A 13,058-nucleotide genomic window follows, 5' to 3' on the forward strand; every position below is an offset into this window, starting at 1 on the left:
CAATCTAATCCAGGTGTGTCTGGGGGAAACAAAATGATAATTTCAGACACAAGTCAATCAGTGGTTGGGTATAGATCCATCAGTTGACTCAGTCTCCAGCTTTGTTTCCCTGGGCTCAGCAGGAGAGTTGTTATGTTGTCCTGTGTTGGGCTTGAGTGTAAGTGTGTGGGTGAAAGACAGAGTCATCTCTACCGTATCCATAGCCATAAGTAGCTGCACCCCTAAGAGAGCACATGGGCAGACAGAGGAGGGAGGGCGTGGGCACACTGCATGAATGACAACGCCACTCTACATGCGCACACACACACACACACACACACACACACACACACACACACACACACACACACACACACACACACACACACACACACATGCACACCGTGCACACAGTCCTGATGCAAATACAATGACGCACCATTAATTACTAATCAGCTGCTTTTGATTTGGGCCCGTCTTTGTGCCTGTGTCTTCTGTGGAGTGACAGGTTGAGTGTGTGCGACAGGAGGTGTGAGGGCGGGACAGGGACGGGGGGGGGGTGGTGTGGCGAGAAAAAGAGAGGCCAAGAGGGCCAGGAGACATGGCGTATGGGGGACAAGGGAGGCCAACTGTGGCCTTATGATGGCTCTGTGTGAAATAAATCAGGCTCGGCCATCCCATTCTCTTTGTGGTCCACTGACAAAAGGTTAATATGGGCCGGGTGGTTGAGGTGGGGAGGAAAGAGGAATCATAATCAAAGAGCATCCAACCCCTTTAGCTAACTGAGTGGCAGTCTGTCGGAAGTATCTGTTTCCTCAATGAGATCTGGCATCACTTCTGATAAACAGCAGAAGGGTCGACAGAATTGTTCATCGGAGAGTGCTTTAGATCACCGGAGTGTGAAGAAGAGGGTGACCCGTCACTTCATCTGCTCCTCCCACCATAGGAGAACTGACAGCACAAATCTATGCAGACTTTTCAAACACAGTCATGACCCCAAATCCCACTTTACAACAGTTTTGATCTCATCAATAGTAGTCAATACACAAAAAAAGACAGATTCAAAATACAGTGATCATGTCCCCCCTGCTGCTCCTGTAGTGCTGCAAATTAGTGTGACAGTTAAAGGGCCTCATGCTGGGCCAAATCTATTATGTGGCACTTCTCCACCTGTCTGTTTATCCAAACAGCAGTGTCTGACTGACAACACTACAGGAGAGCAGAGCCTCTGAGTCACACAAAATAAGCACATAGGTTACTCAGAGTCATGCAGATGAATGAAGTGCAATGATACACATAAGGCATGAGATGAGGATGCGCTTGACATGAAGAAACACAGACATCAAGCAGAGTACTGTCTGACACTTACAGCATGACACCAGATATATGTAGTGTGATTTCAATCTCTTCAAACCAGACAAATTAAGAAGAAAATGCAACATCTTGGCACTGACAGCAGTTATAGGCTGGAACAAATATCGAAATACAAAGATGTTTGAAAACAAGGAGTCTTTTACTATTTCTTCTTGCAAAAAGTACACATGCTACTAACCCTAACAACCATGTACAAACCAAATCAAATACAAAGTATAAGGAGTATGTCTTCCAATGTTTACACAATAGTTTGACAAACTGATTAGCTGAACATAGTGGTATCATCGAAGCTGAATACATATTAATATAAATGAAGATTAAAGTTCATTCTGGACAAAGGCACTTAATAAATGGTAGAGTCCTCTTCAAAACTAATAATACAATTTAATCCATGTAAATAATACCATTAGGATAAGTATATTCTGCTAACTATATCTTGCCCTCAAGCCTATACTGTCTCTGCTATTTATGTCTTCATGTGGACACTTCCTTTGTCTGATGCCCTGTGTGGTCCACAGTCAGAGGTCCAATTAGAGACCACTTCAGAGCTCATTAACAGGTGGTGTACCCAGCTGCCCCTGGGGCATCAGAAAGTCGGGACCCCAATGTTGCCTCACTACCCGCTTTAAACCTCAACAGTGTACCCAGCTCCCCTGTTGCCTAATTAATCTGGCACATGTGCAGATAAGCAACTGCTTACCAAAAGATACAAAGGCAGGCCTGCCCCCCTCCAGTCATTCCTCCTGGGCCCCAGACTATAAGTCCTGGCCCCGAGCCCTTCTCAAACATGAGAGCATGTCCTCTTTTCTGGGTCACAGGCCTTTCTTCATGGATCAATCCACAGGGTGCCACTGCAGGCTTTCGGCCCTGTTTCTATACTGTAGTCATAAATTATGAAGTATCCTCTAACTAGATTTGACTTGAGTGGATGTTTGCAACACTGTGGCTATGTGGATCCAATCAGCACAAGACCCTGTACAACCTGACATGGCAATAAACCTGATGTCTACCTTATTGCCCCTGTAGTCAAGAATGTTTAGTTTGACAAACGACGGGAGCTCCTAATAGATGTAGAAGAAGAACCCGGAGAGGCTAGCTGTTGTCTCGTTGTTATCTTGTCATGTATTGGCAGCAGCGCTCCGGCCCTGGCAGCCTGTATAAAGTGATGGATGGGACTTAAAATGATGAGTGTGGGGAGTCTGACTGTGGGACTTGTTAACAGGACTGACTGATTGTTTGCTGTAGGACAAGTTACTTCACACAGCCAGATCAGAGAGGCAGCATAGTTCTGTAACATGACCTAAAGCAGTTTTCAATGATTCAATTGGTTTCTTGGAAAATGCTCTGCCCTAACATCTGTTTACTTTTTGTCTGATGACAGAGAAAATATGAACAGCCAACAAGAAAGTCAATTGTGGGGCAAAGCCGACTTGAAAGATTTCACTTCTTTCTTTAGTGGACTGCATTCTGAAAGTTGAACATTTAAATGAGGTCCCTGCTCCTTCATGTACAACCCAACACCATCTTCAAAGTATCTTAATCAGTTTGAACCTGGATTCAATAGCGCTCGCAATTATTGAAGACAGACAAAAGAAGACAAACCGTACAAAAAAAACCATTACACTCATTTCCATTTTGATTGCACTTTCTTTGTTTTCTGCATGACTAATGGAGTTTTAATCAGGCCTTGAGATAATACATATGCAGTGAGTGCACACTGCTGCAGGAAAAAAGAAAAGGAAGAAGTCAAAGTGGAGAAGCATTTTTGTCTATAACTCCTAAAATAGCTGTAACTCTTAAGCAGCAACAGCCACATTTAAAGGTGCAGTAGGTAAGACTTACAAAACTAACTTTCTGTCATATTTGTTGAAACTACTATGTTCCAGTAGAACTACATGAAGCAGGAAATAAAAAAATAAAAAAATCTGGCTCCTCTGGCACCACCTACAGCCAGTAGTGTGATTTGAAAAAATCCACCGCTCCCTGTTCAGATGCACCAATCAGGGCCAGGGGGGGTGTCTAACTGCGTGTCAATCACTGCTCATGCCCATGCATTCATTCGCCCTTGTGGGGGGAGGGGCTTAGTCTGGCATTATAATTTATTGGCCTCAGGTGTACTGTGTGGGTAAGATTTTAGTGGCAGGCTAGCAGATACTGTTGACTTACGCTAGCCTAGCACCTCTGCAACTGGAAGGACTGGATGAAAAGTGTTGAAAACTATCTCCACTGATAAATAACACACTGGCTAACTTGGAAATGAGGTCCTATGTCCAAAATTCGGAACCACCCCTTTAATATGTACCATATACACAAGAGAGAGGCATTGATTCTCATCTAACTCTAAGAAAGTGAATAAGCATTTTCCCAAAATGTCAAACTATTCTTTAAAGACAAGAATAACCCTGGATATGCAGTATTACATATAAAACACTCTAAGTCACTAAGTTGTGCGGTAGCTGTGTTAAAAAGGGAAGCAAATGACTGACAGACACACACACACACACACACACACACACACACACACACACACACACACACACACGTTGGCATCAGGTCTGCAGAACGACACGTATTTTCGTCATACGTTTCGTCACGTATGAAATACTGCCTCCACTGTAAAATATATTAATAGCTAATTGATGATACCTTTAACTCCAGGCACAGAATAATTACTTTGCCAGAGTTGTGTACCATATTATACATCACGTACAAGGAAAAAACTTTTATACCATGATATGTATCATTACTGCATATGTTTTAGGTCACACTGCCAGACCCTGCTAAGACCCTGGCAATAAAAAAAAGTCCTTTTACGTCCACATTATGGTTGCCTATGCCGTGACCAAGGATTAATATACAATTTATCAACCAGTAAAAAAAAGAAAGACTGACTTATTAGTATGCCATATGAGTATGACTTGGTTTGTGTTTGTGTGTGTTACTGAGAGAATGAGTAGAAGAAATAGCAAAATGTGATTATGTCCCAGCACCAGTTTAATTTTACACACTGCTATTATGTTTTCAACATAATATTCTAGCCTCGATAGTGACAGTGACAAACTGCAATAATTAGGACTATATTTGTTCCCATGGGTGAACTGCAGTGAAAAGCAAATTTAAGCGAATGTTAACATCAACAGATTTTGCAGATATTTTCCACAAAACCCTCTGATGTACTTAACAGTTACAGTGTTACAGCTCATTGCTCCAGCTGGAGGACTCATCAGTGCAATGACAAACACATAGCCATTTTAATCAGACTTGCCAGTTTGTGAATTAATGGATGCACACAGGATTTCTTTGTTGACAGTTACACTGCTGCCGTGTGAACTGTATCTCTTCCCAAACACGGTTTCGTTGGTTACAAAACCCACAGTAAAAACACACACATCAATCCTCAAGGTTGGAATGTGACTCATCTCTGAACGCATGATTGGTTGATTATGGTTAAATAAAAGTTAATGTCAGAGAAGAAATATGTGCCAATTGACTTAGTGATAGATATGCTTGGAGGGCATCAGCAACCAACCACAAAAAACAGAGAGACAGTTCCAGGACAAATAGCGCTGATTGGCTTAAATGGAGCTTAATATTGCATGGTCACTTGACTGAACTTCTGTGCAATTTGCTCAGTGCCAAGCAGACACATGGTGAGTTAGCAGCTCACATTGTAAAGTATCTGGTGAGCATGCTCAATTGAAAGAAGGGCTTTTGTGAAACACTTTCCACGGATATCTCGTTCCCACACCTTTACATTACGTAACGCGTATTATCATGCCTACTTGAAACTTCGCTTCTCAGCTTTGTTTAACAACACTGATGCCAAATAAGTTCAAAGCCTGTGAGGAGCCTGAACTTGCTCTCATATCCCTGTGGAGCTGAGGTAAGCATCCTCCAAGCTAGCAAAATTCCAGATGTCCATCAGATGTCCATCACTATGACTCTGAAATACTTTTTGGCTCAGAGAGAGACCGATTGAAGGAATGGAGACGGAAAGAGAGAGAGAGTGCGAGAGACGTCTTTTAGGTGAGGAAAAAAATGAGGTTGTTTAAGGATTTAAAGTGCCAAGGTGAACCGCTTCTAAATGCTTGTTATGCATCAGTTTGATCTGCAGCTCATGGTCATGACTCATAAGCAGCTTGTCAGCATCCACACCACCACAGCCGCCCTCACGACAATACCCGCTTCTTCCAAGTTCTCTAGCGCGCACTCCCCTCAAATACATGAGGTTTATTTGCATGTGGGGGCGAACTGAGTAATGACAGCTAATACTTGTTTTCTGATACTTTCTCTTGTCCTACTTCTGAAAAAAAAACACCATCCTTTTTAACTAACCCAATTACAAAGACGATAAGAGACAGAGGGAGGGGGAATCATGTATATGAGAAACTGGTGGCTTATGATTAGGGCAAATGAGTAGAGAGAGCAGTGGAGCAAATAATTTAGACCTCATTTCAAGGCTGTGGCATATTAATGACAAACTACAACGATGGTACCATTCCTTGCTCTTCGATTTGCTTAATCAGGCACATGTGCTCTAAACACATGCGCACACGCGCGCACACACACACACACACACACACACACACACACACACAAAGGGTAAGGAAAGAGCGTTCAAACTGAATTCACATATGTTTTTTGTATAATCTTTGAAAACTCCATTAATATGTTAATGTGGACAATTCTTTCCCAAACCTAGGGACCAAAAATCAAGCCTCCAATCTGTCAACCCTCCCAGCAACATTTTCTGGAGCTGCTCCATGACAAAGGCTGATTTTCCAGGCACAAGGAAAAATTTCACTTGAGCTTTTATAGTTAAATGAGATATATTTCAAAGTAGTGGTAACTGTTTTGAAGGAGAAAATGTCACCGTAACCACTTGACTCATGACTCCCAAACTTGTTTATGTACTGACATTTTGACTGTAAGGTTGGAGTAACATTACGGTAATTTTTTTAACAAAGATGTAAACTTGATAGTTGCTTATCATCCCGAGTTCAGCTTTGCCCTCAGTACCTGGTAAATGTCTCTACGCTGTTAGTGCCATTACCATGAGCCAAGGGGAATTCTGAAAGTTTTTAATTAGAGCTCCAGAGGGAGGAAAATATGAATATCCTTCACAGTCTTTGATGTGATGACACCCGGCTTTCAGTTCACACTAGGCACACCTATTCATCTCTTTCTTCTCTCAAGCTGTGTTATGGTCAAAACACATGAGCAAACAGTAAATGCGTCTCAGTTTGGCAATGTTTGCTGAATAGCTCCACTGACAGGCAATTATTGCTTCACACTGTGGCTTCTTCCTGACCTGTACTCTACTAAAAACACAATAGACAATAGAGCTGCCATTGGAGAATATGTAGTCATACACCAAAGAATTGACCAAAATAAAATGTTTACCTGATGATTGCACTAGATGAAAAGTCAGGGAATCACCAAAGTTATAACAATTCATCCTGAGAGGATCACGAATGCCTGTATCAAATCTTGCCATGCATTCATGTCAGTACTTTACATCCAATAGTCATTGAGGTATTACACAAAAGTCAACCTCATGGTGTTGCTAGATGAAAAGTCGTGGGATCATCAAAGTCATTAGGATGTTTCATCTGGGGATCATTAATGTCTGGACAAATTTTCATGGCAATCCGTCCCATAGTTATTGAGATATTTCAGACTGGCAGTGGTGGACTGACCAACTGACATCCAAAGAGCTAAAAAAAAAAACAAATAGAGCCAATAAAGAACTACAGTTTTTTTGTCATCTTCATATATAGGGGTGTTTCCAGTAACTTTCTAATGGGAAAGCTTAAAACTAGTGCTCATTATAAAGCTAATACATAGCGCTTCTGTGGTTGTTGTTCATAAACATGCAAACAAGGTACTTTGCGACTTACGACAGTTTGCAAATGACTTCAAGGTAATGATTTTGTTCATTTTTCTGTGATTGCCTGTGTCACAGTTTAGTCGCAATCTAAACTGAGGTCAAGCAAATTGAACAAACAGCAGCCTTATCTCCCTTTCCCAGCCTCTCTCGCCCTGTGACTACACACACATACACACTCTCATTCCACCACGGATTGGTGCTTGTCAGGGAGTAACATGTGTATGCTAATTTACTGGAGCACACTAGCTAACTATTCACAGTCCAATTAGAGACTGCAGATAAACCAACTTATGCTCTCAATATGCCGAGTTCTGATTAGAGGAGATGGAAATGAGGCCCTGAGAAGATGTGTGGTGAGAACATTGCAGGCATGAAGCCAGTTTCTCAGCACTCCTAAAGAGAAAGCTAACAATCTAAGTAGACAGCCAGATCAATACTGCCAACTTAGGTAGCAGAGGCTGTGCCAGGATCTCTGTGCTCTTTGCTACATGTCCACAGATGTGCAAAGTACTTGGTGAGACGACAAGGGAACCATGAAGACGGTCCAAATCTGCGGGCTAACATGACAAGCATCGCTCTTCTTTTGTTGTCCTATTCTAAGTTACAGCAGTTTACAGCTGGGAACAAGGATGAAATGTCAGCAAGCCTGTGGCATGGCTTTGATTTTGGTTTATGTGACACCGATAGGGATAGTTAGACACTTCTCAAGTGTGTCAAACAGTCATGCACAATTTGTGATATCATTTTATTCCAGAAAACCCAGGGATCAGCATTTCAAACATCCACTAAGTCACTGGAAAGGAATGTATGAGAGGTTGTTGGTAAGCCAGCTGAGATTAGACCCATCCATGGTCTTGTCTGTTGTTAAAGAAAAATCTTTGGCATTGGCAGGATAGTTGTGTTGCGCTAAAAGAAAGACAAATGATGTGTTAAAATATACAGAAATGCATTAAGTTGTCGAGTGAAAAAAGGCTTAGGATGAAGGAAATGTAGTCAGTATCACCTAAGGCAAGTTTTGAGTCCAAATTCTTCAGGATGAAGGCGGGATCAAGATTTACAATGTGTGAACTGACTGTGTGTTTCCTGACAGGTTAAGCCATATATTTCCCCTGTGGAATTCAGAGAAACACTTGTAAAGCAGACAAGGGCACATTTTTGAAAATGTCCAGAGGATTTTAGAAAAATATATCAATCCAACAAATCCAAGGTATGAAAATGACTAAATAATATGGTATATATATGGCTGCTGACAATATGACCTTAAATATACCTTTAAAACAGCATCCGTCCAACTGTCACCTCATTAAATCAAAGCTTGTTTCCACCCGACATATGCCAGAGGGTGTTCATGTGATGACATAATTATAGGTTATAAAACAATTCATATTTCATCACACATTTGCTCTAACTCATTTCAGGACTAAATCCCGTCAAAGAGATTTACACAATTCATTCTCGATGAAATATATCTTTCACCATATTTATTAACCCTCTACTTCATTTATATGTTTCATTATGACAATCATCAATGTAAGATAAGTCGGCCTCTGTGAAGAGCAAAAAGTCTTTCTGCATTCGGCATATAGACGGTAGAATTAGTCATCTGCAAGTGTGTATGTGTGGAAACGGATGGATACCAGCTGTGACTTCCAAGCCCATAATTCATATGGAAATGATATCAAGAGTGGCCTCAGATGGGACTATAAAAAGTTTTGTTTATCTTGATTATCCCTAAATAACATTCAGAGTCACTGTCAAAATGATTCAAAATGCAGTTGAGTCAACGGTTATCTTATATGCTCTTCTTGTGTCACACTGATGCCCTGATCATCTTCATGGGGAAATTAAACATTTCCTTTGATGTTTACTTTTACATCAGTAACTCCTGAAATAAAGAAATACCTGCTCATATTACCCAAAGAAACAATTTAATATTAGTAATTTTCCAAGAACTACTAGTGTCGAATAAACCCGGCAACGGGCTTCTCGGTCATAACGACTTTTGCTCGCTACAAAGCAGTAGTGTCACATGACACGTGGGAATGCCAAGGCACCCAAGGGCCAGAGGCTGTGAGAAGCAGATCGTAAATCCCGAAAAGGCAAGAAATGCAACAAAAGACAAAGTGCAACTCTCCACACCTCCTGTCAAGGCCTCAAACAGCCCTCCCTTCTGTCACCCCTTCACCACACAAAATCAGCCAAATTTATTAGTGGCAGGTGACTCTCTGGATTGCAGCTATGGACTGATGTGCTACACTGCAGGGTATTACATTGCCATCTGTTTGTGTTAAGCTTGGACACATGAAAAAAAGTGCTCTTTTATTCCTAAGAAACTAGCCATTCTGTCCTTGAAAGTTGAGGTAGTAATTTGTTTGCACACAATACAACGTCTATTGCAACTCTTCATGCTTTATTCCAATAAATCCATGGCATTGTAAATCATAAAAGACACCAACAACATTTTTGTTACATTCATGCGTTCAAGAGTGCTATGGAGGGGGGAAACGAATGCCATTGTGTCAGACATCTGGTGGTAATATGTCCAATAGTGCCTTCATGTGGTGTGGGACGATTTCTGTGCCGTTTCACTTTTATCCTGCAACAGTGCTGTATTCTCAATGCTGAACAGCTCCAGCATTTTAGAAGAAAAAGAAGAAAAATTACATATGCAAACACAACAAAATGCAGTGGCCAAATTATCAAATGTATGCTACTTTGGATAATCACCAGTCGTCTTTTACCCACAGTCTTTTCAAAGTGAAGATACCAAAGAGACCGTTCAGTAAAATAACACTGACCTTGTCTCATTCCAGATTTTCAATTAGCAAATTAATAAGAGGGGCTCGTTTTAGGTTTTATGGTGTGAGGCCCCACTGCCAGTCTTCATTAGTGCTGATTAGTGCCGCCGCCATGGCTGGCCTCTCACCGACTCATAAGTTGTGGGTGATTTCTGATTGCTCCTCCTATTCACACTGCACTCATAAAAGTCAGCAATATATTTCTATCTTGGCATAATAGAGTTAAGCATTGTTACAGCAAGACGATGCCATACATTTTAATAGTTATTTCCAGCAACTTTAAAAATGTTAAAATAGAGGCAAAGCTGAGAAATTCACATGGACCTGTTGGAGATAGGACACCATGAAGTGTAATTCTGAGACTGCCACATATGGGGAGAATGAAGCTCAATTGAACATTACCACTGTAATCTATACCCAACCTTGGATCTTGCATTCCCTTTACTGATGCCAATTGACGTCGACTTCAAACCCAAAGAAAAATCTCCTGTCTGTGTTGTGGAAACAGATGGCTTGAATATCTCCACACAGATGCAAAACACAAGCTCACAGTTAACCAGTGTTTTGTGAGGAATGTATTTCCATCATGACCGTGCGGATGCTGGTAGACAGAGCTGGGGATTGTTGTGAGCAAATGATGTGTGCAAATGCTGTGTCAGCGACGGAGGGATGTTGATGCGAAGGCCTTCTCAGTTCCCACCATGGAAGACCAACCACTGACACAGCTGGATTGTGCTTACACTGATGTGGATCTGCCACTACGGAAGCCATGCGGACAGGCAGAATTGGAATAGCTATTAAGCTGATTTCCAAAACCATTCTGTGGGAGAAAATATGTTTTTGTTTATTCAGGGAAAGGGTTCTAAAAGCCCAAGGATTGTGAAAAAAGGTATAAAAAAGGAACAACACAATCCTTCACATAAAATGAAAGCTGCAGTTGCTACTTTAAAGTTTTTTTTCTCCACAGATAGATAAATAAAGGTCTTCCATTACAATTATATAGAATTTCCATCAGTGATCACAACAAATTGGTCCAAGTGCAACAATCACACAGCAGGAATTCCCCCAGTCCCTATTGGACCATTTCTTGCTCATAAACCTCCACTTGTGCAACTCTCAGCCATGATGCCTCTGGTCAATGACGTGACCAAAATGTGTCTGAGACAGGCTTACAACACGATGCCTTGAGCGTAAAGATGGTCTGCTGTCCGGAGGTGTGAGGCCTCTCCTGTAATTACCACTTCATCAGGGAAGTAAAGGGAAAACAGAGGCCCCAGCTGATTTCTGTCTCGGATGGTAAACAGCTTTGCTGTGGTTGGATGGAAGACTTTGCTGCTGTCAGCCAGACAGACTGGCTGCCCTATATGCATGCATTTATGTCTGAGTGCCCTACAGTATGTATTTCAGGAAGCCAAAAGAAAAGGCTGTCTCATCAGCGAAAATGGTAATGAAAGAGCCGACAAACTGCACTTTAAATTGAACTCATTCTGTCAAACGTGAATATTTTAACGTGAGTATTTCTTTTAAAAAATGGCAGGAAGAGTATAGCTAAAGAAACCTGAAGATTACTTTTTGTACTACCAGAAGGGCAAACATATGATGTGTGTTCTCATTTGTCTAATTGGGTTTTTTTTACCCACATTTTCACCTTTCCCATTTACCTGCTCACTTCACATTTACTGCAGTTCTTGTCACTGCTGACTACACTGTTGGTCGGGTGAGGGTGTAGACAACCAGGTATTCTCTTCACTTTTCAACGTGAGGCTTCACCATGCATATCGACAACGTTCCACTTCCGGGATTGTTCCGGTGCCGCCGGAAATTCCGCCGTATGTCCCTCATTTAAGCCGGATGTCAGTTACCTTCCTCTGTCTTTGTGTTGGCGTTCTAACCTCCAGTGGATTTGTGAGGACTATGGATAACTGCTCCTCAGATCTCTGCAGGGTAAATCCAGACAGCTAGCTAGACTATCTGTCCAATCTGACTTTTCTGTTGCATGACTAAAACTACTTGTTAATGTACACATGTTCCACCAAAACAAGTTTCTTCCTGAGACTATTTTGCAGCAACACTGTGGCTCGGTCCGGAGCTCAGCACTGCCCAAGACGATTGTGATTGGTTTAAAGAAATGCCAATAAACCAGAGCATGTTTTTCTCCCATCCCAGAATGCTGTGTGGACTAGCCAGACCCTCCTCCGCAGCGCTGTGGAGGAAGGTCTGGCAATGTGGGACTAAGAAAACCCTGACCAACCAGTATGATTTACCAGTGCAGCCATAAACATGATCCTTCACCGGCTTCCTACTCGCAAACACCGCTAACTGTTTCACATGGAGAAAATCACCAAACTGGAGGAATGGATGCTACATTAATTAACATTTGATTATGTCTTTGTTTCTGTTTCTTCACTATAGGAACAGTTATTTATCAACCTTAGCTTCATCTGCTTAAATTTGGTGCCATAAAAGGCAGCATATCATTGTTTGGTAGCTAATTCCAATAATTACAACATTAGAAAGTCATTTTTAGTTTAGTAATTAGTAGTAATAGTATAGTAATTGTTTTTATTCATAAACACAATTTTGCAATTTACAGCCTATGGTACTGTGCTAACCAAACACCAGCTTCCCAAACTTGTTTCAACTTTACGCTTAATATTTAAAAAGCAACCTTAACCTCAAGAACACCTTATTCCATCACATTTACACACACCTTACTGAAACCTTATCCTTACATTAGTTATAATAAATGGCATTATGCATTGCTTTTTACACACAACCAATATGTGAGTCAGCAGCCAATATGGACTAATAAATAAATAAATGAAATAGCAGCCACTTAATATCATCTCCAACAATTTTAAACGCATATGAATGTGGTCTCACGCTGTTATGCAAATGCAATTGCAAATGTGAAACACTTTCTCAGCATGGAAGCAAACAGAAATGCCCAGAATGGTATAAGGTTTACTAAGTGAATGGCGTCAACCTAAGGGGTGTAAGGACTAAAACAGAATACA

General features: G+C 41.3%; 1 protein-coding gene across 5 annotated transcripts in view; it reads right to left on the reverse strand.

Annotated features, from left to right (window-relative positions):
• robo1 (roundabout, axon guidance receptor, homolog 1 (Drosophila)) overlaps positions 1 to 13,058 on the reverse strand; it is a 233,160-nt gene that overhangs the window by 150,073 nt on the left and 70,029 nt on the right. The gene's annotated exons all lie outside the window — the stretch shown is intronic.

The sequence above is a fragment of the Sander lucioperca genome, chromosome 5, assembly GCF_008315115.2.
Source record: "Sander lucioperca isolate FBNREF2018 chromosome 5, SLUC_FBN_1.2, whole genome shotgun sequence".
In the NCBI taxonomy this organism is placed as follows: domain Eukaryota; kingdom Metazoa; phylum Chordata; class Actinopteri; order Perciformes; family Percidae; genus Sander; species Sander lucioperca.